The sequence below is a fragment of the Lissotriton vulgaris genome, unplaced genomic scaffold (genome assembly GCF_964263255.1).
Source record: "Lissotriton vulgaris unplaced genomic scaffold, aLisVul1.2 SCAFFOLD_430, whole genome shotgun sequence".
Lineage (NCBI taxonomy): Eukaryota > Metazoa > Chordata > Amphibia > Caudata > Salamandridae > Lissotriton > Lissotriton vulgaris.
The window spans coordinates 1,246,974-1,258,431 of record NW_028251530.1 but is presented as its reverse complement, the minus strand read 5'-3'; positions in this window follow the sequence as shown (position 1 = coordinate 1,258,431).

Here is an 11,458-nt window from a genome sequence, read left to right as displayed (position 1 = left end):
TCTACTCGATCGACATCAAGGAAACTAGCCCAGGCAACAACCCCACTCCCAACTGCTATTGATAAAATGCTGCAACAAACAATTGGGGCTGTTGTCACTGCTATAGAAAATACCGAAAGACGCCTCTCATTACCACCGAGTATGTGCCTAATAACCCAGTCTACGCAAGGAGCCAATATACCTGCCAATACATTTACATTCACAGCTATGTCACAGGATTCAATTCTATTAAACTCTTTTGTGGACTTACCGGGGTATGGCCCGAATCATGCGGACATACCACATCAGTCGCCGACCACTGAGTTTTCTGCCCGGGAGAATAGGCTGTCATTAACTCCCACCCTACAGCCAAGTGAGATCCCCCTTCCCTTACAGTGATTGATGTTTCTAACGTTAGAGTGGAGCCAGATGATTGTGGAAATAATGATATCAACTTGTCAGATGGAACAGTGAACATGAGCCCATCATATAGTGTGAGTGATCATGGAGCTGATCGATCTAAACGCAGATCAGCACCAAGCAGGAAGTTGGTAACTGCAAATAGACATGGGAGGAGATATAGAAGTAGAAAGAAGAGGCCAACCAATACAATCCCGAAACAAGGTGGGGTGAAAATGCTTTACAACAGAGTGGAAACTCGCAATTAAATGAAAACCAGGACACTGTCCAACAAAACCCACTCACCATTAATATGGAAGGTCTCATATTACAGCTCGAGCACCTAGTAAAATCACATATTACACCAGTGACTGAAAGACTGAGTGCCTTAACTGATAATGTAGAGACCTTAGAAAAGTTGGTAATAGCTAATTTAGACCTGCTAGAACAACTTAGCACGCAGATCAAGCATCCCACAACCAGCGCCCAAAAGGTTAAACCCAATAATAATCCGGTGGGTAGTCAAACGAAAACAGCCAGCCACCCTACTCCGGTAAATGCTGCCACCACCTCGGGAACACTATCTACTAACACCTCCAACATAACAACGGGGCAGAAACCTGTTTTGGGTCAAAGGGAGAAAGGTAGTATAGGATTTAACAAAATGGACAGGGTAGCGCCTACACGTAACATACCTACCAATAATATAATTCCTGCAGTGATAAACTTACCACCGGAAAGCAGCGCGTACGTAGCTATTCTCGCTAACGTACCAAAGCTTAAGCCTACCCAATTTGAAAATCAGCAAACTCTCAAGAACAAAACACTGCATTGGCTTACTCATAACTGTAGATTCCCAATGCGTGGGGCAAACCAATTATCTCAACACAGAGAGTAGGATGGGTGGGACCCAGTAAAAAGGAAATAAACGAAGACTGCATAGTCATAAACTTTAGGACCCCTGACTGGGCTAGAGATTCGATTCTTAATGCACCTGCACCCTCTAAACAAGAATATAATACAACTTTGCTCCCTTTAGACTACTTATACAGGGGCCAGTCAGGGAAATATGCCACAGTCCAGCTTGCTGACTATCAGAGAGCTACTTACCATAATCCATATAACACAGCTTATGTTTTTTCCCCGGTTATAAATGAGTGGGTTACCCAAATGTAGTCACTGGGACCTGGGTTCAGTAAGTACGAGGAGGAAGGGGTCCCAGTGTGGACAAGGAACATTTTACACCATTCAATGAATTAATCAAAAACAATTATTTGATCCGCAGAGTTTTATTCACTGAGGGATCTGGTGTAATGAATACACGTAGCAAACAATCAACTGTATTGAAGGTCATAAAGTGCCCCGGAAGGGAGGAGGGAAGTGATAGTGGTGAGGATAAGGGAGTGGTAGGATTGTGTGACAGTAAAATCAAACATTAGAAAAAACCTTTTTGCTATAATTTATATAGCGATTCAGAAAAGGGGGGTGGTGATGAACAGAGTGTCTGAATTGAGCAGACCACTCTTACCCAGTCCAAAGATCAGGGCTTGATCCATCACCGTTATTTATCTCACTGCCCCATCCCAGCTCAGAACCTGGCTATATGCAAATCAGTCTGTCCCTGGCCCAGTGCATCATGGGAACAGGGCAGACTAAACTACCAAGCCAATTCTTCACCAGAAAGGAAACAAGCTACCGGGGACCGGTTTCTGGCATTTCAGCCATCTTCGGCCCGGCTTGCTTGAATCCTGATGGAGCAGTGAGAAAGGGACTCATGTCTGAGTATACCCTGCCACACCTATAGTGGCCAAAATCGATTCAGAAAAGGGGGGTGGTGATGAACAGAGTGTCTGAATTGAGCAGACCACTCTTACCCAGTCCAAAGATCAGGGCTTGATCCATCACCGTTATTTATCTCACTGCCCCATCCCAGCTCAGAACCTGGCTATATGCAAATCAGTCTGTCCCTGGCCCAGTGCATCATGGGAACAGGGCAGACTAAACTACCAAGCCAATTCTTCACCAGAAAGGAAACAAGCTACCGGGGACCGGTTTCTGGCATTTCAGCCGTCTTCGGCCCGGCTTGCTTGAATCCTGATGGAGCAGTGAGAAAGGGACTCATGTCTGAGTATACCCTGCCACACCTATAGTGGCCAAAATCGATTCAGAAAAGGGGGGTGGTGATGAACAGAGTGTCTGAATTGAGCAGACCACTCTTACCCAGTCCAAAGATCAGGGCTTGATCCATCACCGTTATTTATCTCACTGCCCCATCCCAGCTCAGAACCTGGCTATATGCAAATCAGTCTGTCCCTGGCCCAGTGCATCATGGGAACAGGGCAGACTAAACTACCAAGCCAATTCTTCACCAGAAAGGAAACAAGCTACCGGGGACCGGTTTCTGGCTTTTCAGCCGTCTTCGGCCCGGCTTGCTTGAATCCTGATGGAGCAGTGAGAAAGCGACTCATGTCTGAGTATACCCTGCCACACCTATAGTGGCCAAAATCGATTCAGAAAAGGGGGGTGGTGATGAACAGAGTGTCTGAATTGAGCAGACCACTCTTACCCAGTCCAAAGATCAGGGCTTGATCCATCACCGTTATTTATCTCACTGCCCCATCCCAGCTCAGAACCTGGCTATATGCAAATCAGTCTGTCCCTTGCTCATTGCACCATCAGGATTCAAGCAAACCGGGCCGAAGACGGCTGTAATGCCAGAAACCGGTCCCCGGGAGCTTGTTTCCTTCCCAGTGTAAGAATTGGCTTTTGTAGTTTCGTTTGCCCTGTTCCCATCATGCACTGGGACAGGAACAGACTAATTTGCATACAGCCAGGTTCTGAAACTGGGATGGTGCAGTGAGCTAAAAAACGGTGTTGGATCTAGCCCTGATCTCTTGACTGGGTGAGAGCTTTCTGCTTAATTCAGAGACTCTGTCCCTCACCACCCCTTGTTGTAAATATAATTTATATAGCAGCAACGGCCATAAAGAATAGCGACGATATTTTTAGAAAGGCATACATCACAAGGTACAATACATATACACAATATTGGCGTGAGGTTGCCGCAAATAGAACAACAGTCGACGTTTCGACCCTCTTATTAGTGCAGGAAATGTTATCCTTGCTGCGGGGTCTTCATCAGGACCAAGGGGTTGGGGCAGGTAACCTAATGAAAATGGGTATAATAAACTAAAGTTAGAGGGGTACTATTCCAGCCTCTTAAATTTATCACAGCGGTAGTTTAAGCATTAGTCTACATCCTAGTTAGAGGTATTAGCTAGATGATTTCTAAAAATGGGATTGTAAGACAGTACACATCATAGATTAAAAGTACCGTGGTATCAACATGTCCATAGCATGGAACATGGTCTAAACATAATTAGGAGGGAGGGCCCGAGCGCTCGGGTCGGAGAACCGGCACGTGTGTTGGCAACAAAGCCACTCACAAGTAAGGCATGTATTAATTGAATTACCTGAAGTAGATTGAACATAAACTAGAGTTCGGTCCCAGAGTTCGTAGGAGAGCCTGAAATATAGTGGATGAGACTATCACAAGCTATTCTGATACATATTGACATCACAATGAATTAAAATTGTGAGGAAGACATACCACAGGGTAAGAAGTCCTCCATGTGGTCAATGATTAATTAAGGCAACGTCAGTGGTAGAGCTGCACCTAAAAATAATGATCATACACTAATTACAAGTCTATACAGAGGAGGGCAGTCGAAGAAAATCACAGCATTATCCATTTGGATTCAAAATAATAATGCTTACCGATCGCTACATCAAGAACTCACTCGGTGCTGGACACATTAAGGCATCGTGGGGAGTTAATCCAATGTTCGTCTGATGAGTCAAAACAATGGGACCATGAGTGAGCAATTTGATATTAAAAGATTAAGACAGGTGGCGGAACATGAGGGGAGTCATACTCACTAAGTTAGATTTAATCAGGGAGATCCGTACGAGGGCAAACGATATGTGCTCCGTTTCCTGGTTTAGTGAAATAGCCATGGTAACGGGTCACGTGGTGGTCGAGTGAGCCATGGAGCGTGAAGAAAGACTACCGGTTGAGTAACGAAGCTAGCCCCGTCATTAGTATTAATGGAACTGAAGGGGCAAGGCAGTTGAGAAGTATTACAGAACAGGTTAGCATGTCATAAGTCAGAGACATTACCGTGAGAGAAATATCAATTGCGAGGGTGCAATAGGATCATCGAATCAAAGGAACATTGTGATCTCGGTGTAATCTCAAAACAGCCAATTGGTATCTGCAGGGCGTACCTCTCGAACATGAGGGTAAAGCCCGTGGCGCAGCCAATCAGCACATTAATTCACAGACTGTATGATATTTATGATATTTACTAATGCAATTGTAGCGTACCTCTCGAACATGAGGGTAAGACCACCTTGCTGAAACTCAGAAATATTTGGAAAAAATGCACATGGATTTGACTGGGAAAGGGAACATAGTATAAATAGGACCCTACTCAGAATGGTCAAAAAGGGGGGATCAGGTATGTTGAAAGATCAGGATTTGGAGCATAATTGAGCGGAGATAAACCCCATCATGGAAGTGTAGCCAATTGGGAAATGAACTGTCATGTTCATTGAGGCCAGTTTCAATTGAATTAAAGAAGTAAATCCATTTCAGTTCTCGGGTGTTTAGAATGTCAGAGATATTTCCACCTCGTGGACCCAGCCTTGCCTTTTCGATGACGAGCCAACGTAGACTTTCAGGGGGATGGGAATTCAACTTGAAATGGTCCACTAGTGGTGCGCCAGGGACATCACAACGGATTCAGCTCATATGTTGTAAAATCCGTGCTTTTACTTTCTGTTGAGTTTGGCCGATGTAGATTTTCTGGCATGCGGAAACGATGGCATAGATGATGTTATTTGAATTGCAGTTGCTGAAAGATTTGAGCTTGACTGTAAGGTGGAGATGTAGGAATTCCTTGGTCTGAATAGCAGAGTCGCAGGCCTTACAATGGCCGCATTTGAAATGGCCAATAACTGGTGGTAAGTTCCACATGGAGGTAATCGTGGGTTGGCTGTCTGTGGATAGAAAAGAGCGGTATCTCAAAAAGAATATAATCCCTGTTGGACTACAAATCAAAATTGACCCGGCTATCTTCATTGAAGTCCCAAAATTCAGAGAAGGGTTTAGCCACATCTCTAACAACTGCTCGCGTCATTGGATGGTGCTTGGCGTGGAAACGGCTGCGGAACAAGTACAACAACTTACTGCTGAAATTAAGGCATTGAAAGCTGAGATTGCTGCTGATACCAACTTTGCCAGCGCTAAGGATACGCTAACCAATCTGGAAGCCACACTCAAAGATTTTGACTTAACCACCCAAAGCCGTAAACTTGAAAAACTAGCCCGCGATATTCGTTTATACGATAAGAAAAGGAGAAGGGAGCACGAGAGCCTAACCCGACGTCCCAGGCTCCACGCTGAAGTTTGCAGAGCCCAGAAGCCTGCCCACGCCGAGCGGGGCACCCGTGTGCCTGGGGAAAGCCTTGCGAGCGGCAGCAACAACAGAGGGCGAGACCGGAAGGAAGTGCATAATGTTTCTATGCCTAATGTCGTGCTACGATGTTTTAGGATAAGGCCTCATGCAAATGTTATTTAGGCCCTATGGTTATTGAATGATGTATTTGCTTATGCCTGACAATGTTGCATTTATGCTAGGGGGATGCCTGACGTCAGGTCTTAGGTTCATGCCTGATCTAATTTGGTCTACGCTGATTGCAATGTTGCTAAGTTCATTATTTATGCCAGTAGCTATGGGAAGTTATTACTGGTGGTTTTATACTTATTAAATGTACTTGTGCGAAGGTTCTGGCAGCGACCCGATTGGTGCTGCCCTGTACATAATCCTCTGTAAATAATGTCCTGGTGCCTGTAGGCACAGTGTATATGTCTGTGATTCTAATGTGTTTTTATAATACAAAGGCTGTCGCCGCTGTGTGTGTGTGCTGCACAAACTCTTTACACATTGCCTCTGGGATAAGCCTGACTGCTCGTGCCAAGCTACCAAGGGGGTGAGCAGGGGTATCCTCAGGGAGAACCTCCATTGCCCTGACTAGACCGGGGTTTTCTGCCTGGCTCTGGCGTGTGCCCTAGCCTACTGGGAATCTCCGTTTCTAACAGGCACTGGCTCTAGGAGAAACCCATAGTGTCTGCCATGTGACTTAATCAATGATGTGTTTGGTACAGCAGGCATCCTATTTCTTTTTACAACTGTTACCGCAAGTGGGCTGGTACTCTGCAGGGATTGTGTAGTGTTCTGTTCTCAGTTTCACGTGCAGTAGAGTGAAATGTTTTGTTTCTTTTGTTCCACCCCGCTCTACTCTACTCACGTATCTAATTGATATTGGTGCTTGCTTTTGAATGAGGCATCTGTTTTACCATGCCTCTCTGCTGTTGTAGACAAATGTATTGGTTGCTGGGTACCATTTGTGAGAATTAACACGTCAGCCTTACCTTTTGCTCTCTCAGCATTATTTCTTGTTGTTGCCACCACCATAATTGTCCACCAACTGGCTGTGTATTGTGTATCCTGACTTCGCAACACTGCTTCTTTGTGGCACTCTTCAGCTGCTCAAGCCTGCCTTTTTTCAGTATTTGTTTGTTAAGATATCGGCACGGCCGGCAAGCTTGTGATGTCACTCTGTGGGCTGCGCTCTGCTCGGCAACTTCGTTCTTCATGTGACATGCTGGTTCTTTACGTTCAAGCAGCCGTGAGCCACTCCAACAAAACGTAACCTACATGCAGCCCTCATGTTTTTGCAATTTGTTCCGATAAGCCGCATTTTATCAGAACTTGTGTCGTGTGGACTCACCAGCTTAGATGGAAACTTGGAACCTTCAGGGAAAACACCCTTCTCTATTTTCCCAGCGCTTGGACACTCAAAGGTATTTTCTTTTTGCATTTTGTTTTCCTTGTGTGTTTTTATTCTCTCATAATGCAACAGTGCTGCACCCCACCACCTCCATTACTTCAGAATCCTGGTAACATACCCATGAAGTGGAGTAAGTGGTTAGGGCTTTTTAATCATTTTATTGTGGCTATTGATGGTGATTCGTTCAGTGTGGCAAAGAAAGAAAGGTCTGCTATTAAACTCCATTGGCACTGAATCCCAGGGGATATTTGATCATTTGCCAAGTCTTCTCTCACCTCAAGATATCGTACACTATGATGAATATACTGAAGCATGGACAGGCTGAAATTACATTTTACTGTGGAACCACACATTGTTATGGAGCGGTTTACTTTTTACTCCAGACATCAAATGCCTGCAGAAGCTACTGAGAATTATGTAGCAGCTTTGAGAGTTTTTGCTCCCAACTGTGATTTTGGAACCATTAGTGAGCAGTATTTATGCGATCAAGTATTATGCACTAGTTTAATAAAAAGATACTGGAACAGTTCCTTAGACACAAGAATCCTTCTCTCAGGGAAGTCATTGAGGTTGCAAAAGGAATTAAAAGAGCTACCAGATCATTCAAATTAATGAACGATGAGAAAGTGGGGCATATGTATGTTGTGTTGATATGCAATTTCAACAAAAACAAGTTTTTGGAAAACAGGTCTCTCTCAAATGGGACTAAAGGAAAGTGTTCTTAGTGTGGGCAATGTTGCTCATCCCAACAAATCTTCATGTCCAGCCAACAGAAAAAGTTTTTTTCAAATGTGGTAAAGCAGGCCACTTCTCTAATGTATGCAGATCTCATTGGGTTATCAAAACCATTCAGGAAAGTAGTTCAGAATTTCAGTCTGATGATGCGGAAGCTGATAACGTGGCTCTAATGATTGGAGACGCTCTTACTGGTATTGACAAAGAACTTTGCTAGTTACCTTTGTGCGACACTTCCGTCAATGGAATCAGGACCATCATGTTGGTTGACACTGGTTCTCCTTTTTTGTTCATCTGGAGCAACTTCTTTAACAAAAAGTGGCTTAACAGGTAGTTGCAAGACTGTGACATTAAGACCTTTGGTTATGGAAATTCTGATATGAAAATTTTAGGCTATTTTATTTCAGGTATTTCAGTTTAGCACCATATGTATTGCTGAAGATGGACAACATGTACTTGGGTGGAGACACCAAAGAAATTTGGGCCTAATTTTGAATCCATCAGAAGAGTTACCTGTTTACTGTATAATAGTTCACGAAGGTATAGAATTCATTATTGATCAGTTTCAAGATGTGTTCCGCAGAGAGTTTGGGTTGGTGAAAGGTTTTTCATATAGAATTGTTCTCAATCCTGAATCTTCTCCAGTCCGAAACAAATTTAGGGATGTTCCATTAAGTGCCAGGAAGGAACATAGTTCCTTGTTCAAACAATTACTTAGCAATGGGTTCATTGAAGAGGTTGATGCTTCAGAGTGGAAATCTCCTGTTGTTCTCGTAAGGAAACAATCTGGCTTGTTGAGATTATGTGTGGACTTGAGATCCCTTAACAAACAGATCGTTGTGGATTGCCACCCGTTTCCCAAAATTCAAGTATTACTTGCTCAGATTAGTGGAGCCAAATTCTTTATGTTAATTTCAAGACTGCCTACCATCAGATAGAGTTAGCAGAGGATCGTAGACATCTGACGATTTTTATTGCTCCAGATGGGGCCTATAGGTACATTCGGATACCTTTCTGATTAGCATCTGAGGCATCTGTATTTCAAAACCTCATGTTTTCCCTTGTTGGTAAGATGGAGGGTGTTGTCTGTCGCATTCCAAGATGGCATCTTGGTTTTCGCTAAAAATGTGGAGACACACAATGTAGCTTATCTAGTAGTTTGCAAGTTCTACATGACAAGGGTGTGGCCCTGCAGATTGAGAAATGTGAGTTTCTCACCCAGGAAGTTGAATATCTAGGCCATGATGTTTCTAGTAATGGTATTTGTCCCAATCAATCAATCAATCAATCACAGCATTTGTAGAGCGCGCTACTCACCCGGGAGGGTCTCAAGGCGCTGGGAGAGGGGGATGTTACTGCTCGAACAGCCAGGTCTTGAGCTGCTTCCTGAAGGAGAGATGGTCTTGGGTTCGCCGAAGGTGGGTGGGGAGGGAGTTCCAAGTCTTTGCTGCCAGGTAGGAGAAGGATCTTCCTCCGGCGGTGGCTCTGCGGATGCGTGGTACGGTGGCGAGTGCGTGGCTTGTCGATCGTAGCTGGCAGGTAGGCGTGTAGAAGGTCATGCGGTCGTTGAGGTACTTGGGGCCCAGGTCGTGGAGAGCCTTGTGTGCGTTGGTGAGGAGTCTGAACGTGATTCTCTTACTGACGGGGAGCCAGTGCAGGTCTCTCAGGTGTCTGGTGATGTGGCTGTGTCGGGGGATGTCCAGGATGAGTCGTGCGGAGGCGTACTGGATGCGTTGGAGTCTTTTTTGAAGTTTGGCTGTGGTTCCGGCGTAGAGGGTGTTCCCGTAGCCCAGTCGGCTGGTGAGGAGTGCCTGTGTGACGTCTTTCTAGTTTCAGTGGGGATCCATCTGAAGATCTTGCGGAGCATGCGTAGGGTGTTGAAGCACGAGGATGAGACGGCATTGACTTATCTGGTCATTGACAGGGAGGAGTCTAGGATGAAGCCCAGGTTGCGTGCGTGGTCCGTTGGTTTGGGAGCCGTGCCCAGGGCCGTGGGCCACCAGGAGTCGTCCCAGGCGGAGGGTGATGATCCCAGGATGAGGACTTCCATCTTGTCTGAGTTCAGTTTAAGGCAGCTGTTCCTCATCCAGTCGGCGACCTCTTTCATCCCTTCGTGTAGGTTGGCTCTGGCGGTGGTGGGGTCGTTGGTGAGGGAGAGGATGAGCTGGGTGTCGTCGGCGTAGGAGATGATGTTGAGGTTGTGTTGGTGTGTGATGGCTGCGAGGGGGCTCATGTAGACGTTGAAGAGGGTTGGACTGAGTGAAGATCCTTGTGGTACGCCGTAGATGACTTTGGTGGCCTCAGATCTGAACAGAGGGAGTTGGACTCTCTGGGTTCTTCCGGTGAGGAATGAGATAATCCACTCCAGCGCTTTCTCTCAGATTCCAATGTTGCCGAGCCGCTTCACTAGGGTGCGGTGGCAGACAGTGTCCCAAACACAATCTTCTGGATTCTAGATTCCATTGAAGCCATGCCTGCTCCCAAAAGACAAGTATCAGTTAAATCATTCTTAGGTCTTTGTGAATTGTATTCCAGATTTGTTAACTAATTTTTACAGATCACTGCCCCACTGAGAGTTTTACACAAAAAAGGTGAGCGTTTTCATTGGGCAACTGATCAATAGGTTTCTTTTGAGCAAATCATGTAATCTATTATCAATGCTGCCCCTTTGACTTGGATGGGTTAGGAGCTATGTTAAGCCAGAAGTCTAACAATACTATTAAAACCATTGCGGTTGCATCAATACCCCTTTCTGTAGCAGAAAATAAATTCTCCACCATAGAGCATGAAGCTTTAGCTTGTGCCTGGGTTATCGAGAATTTTAAGACATACCTGTGCGGAAAAAGTTTCATTGTGAAGACTTATCACAAACCTCTTTTGTGGTTGGTAAATGGCAATGCACTGGTAAGGCTTCAGCTCATTTAGTCAGAATTGTGTCCAAGATGTACAAAAACGACTTTGCAGCCAATTATATTCCAGGTCCTAGTAATATGGTTGCTGATTGTTTGTCCAGGTTGCCTGAGCCTTGTAATGAGAATATGCCTGATTTGGTGGAGGAGTGTGTAGTTGCCACTGTGGAGGATGTTTTGAATGAATGTCTAGAAAATTGCCCATGGAAAGTTGGTTGGAAGCTACTTTACTGGACAAAGAGTTTTTACAGATTGTCAAATGTACCAATAACGGTTGGCCTAGAGAGAAACGGTTATCTTCTGAGATGCAAGTTTTTAAAAAAGTTAAGGATGCTGTGTCTGTTGCGAAAGGCATTGTTAACGAAGATGATTGTGTTGTGCCTCCTAAAACTCCCAGTCATACTATTTTAGAACTTTGTCATGAGGTAAATTTGGGTGAAACCTGCACTAAAAGGAGGGTCAGAGACTTTTTTGGGTGGTCCTACCTGGATTGTCAAATTTCTACTTTTGTCAAGCAATAT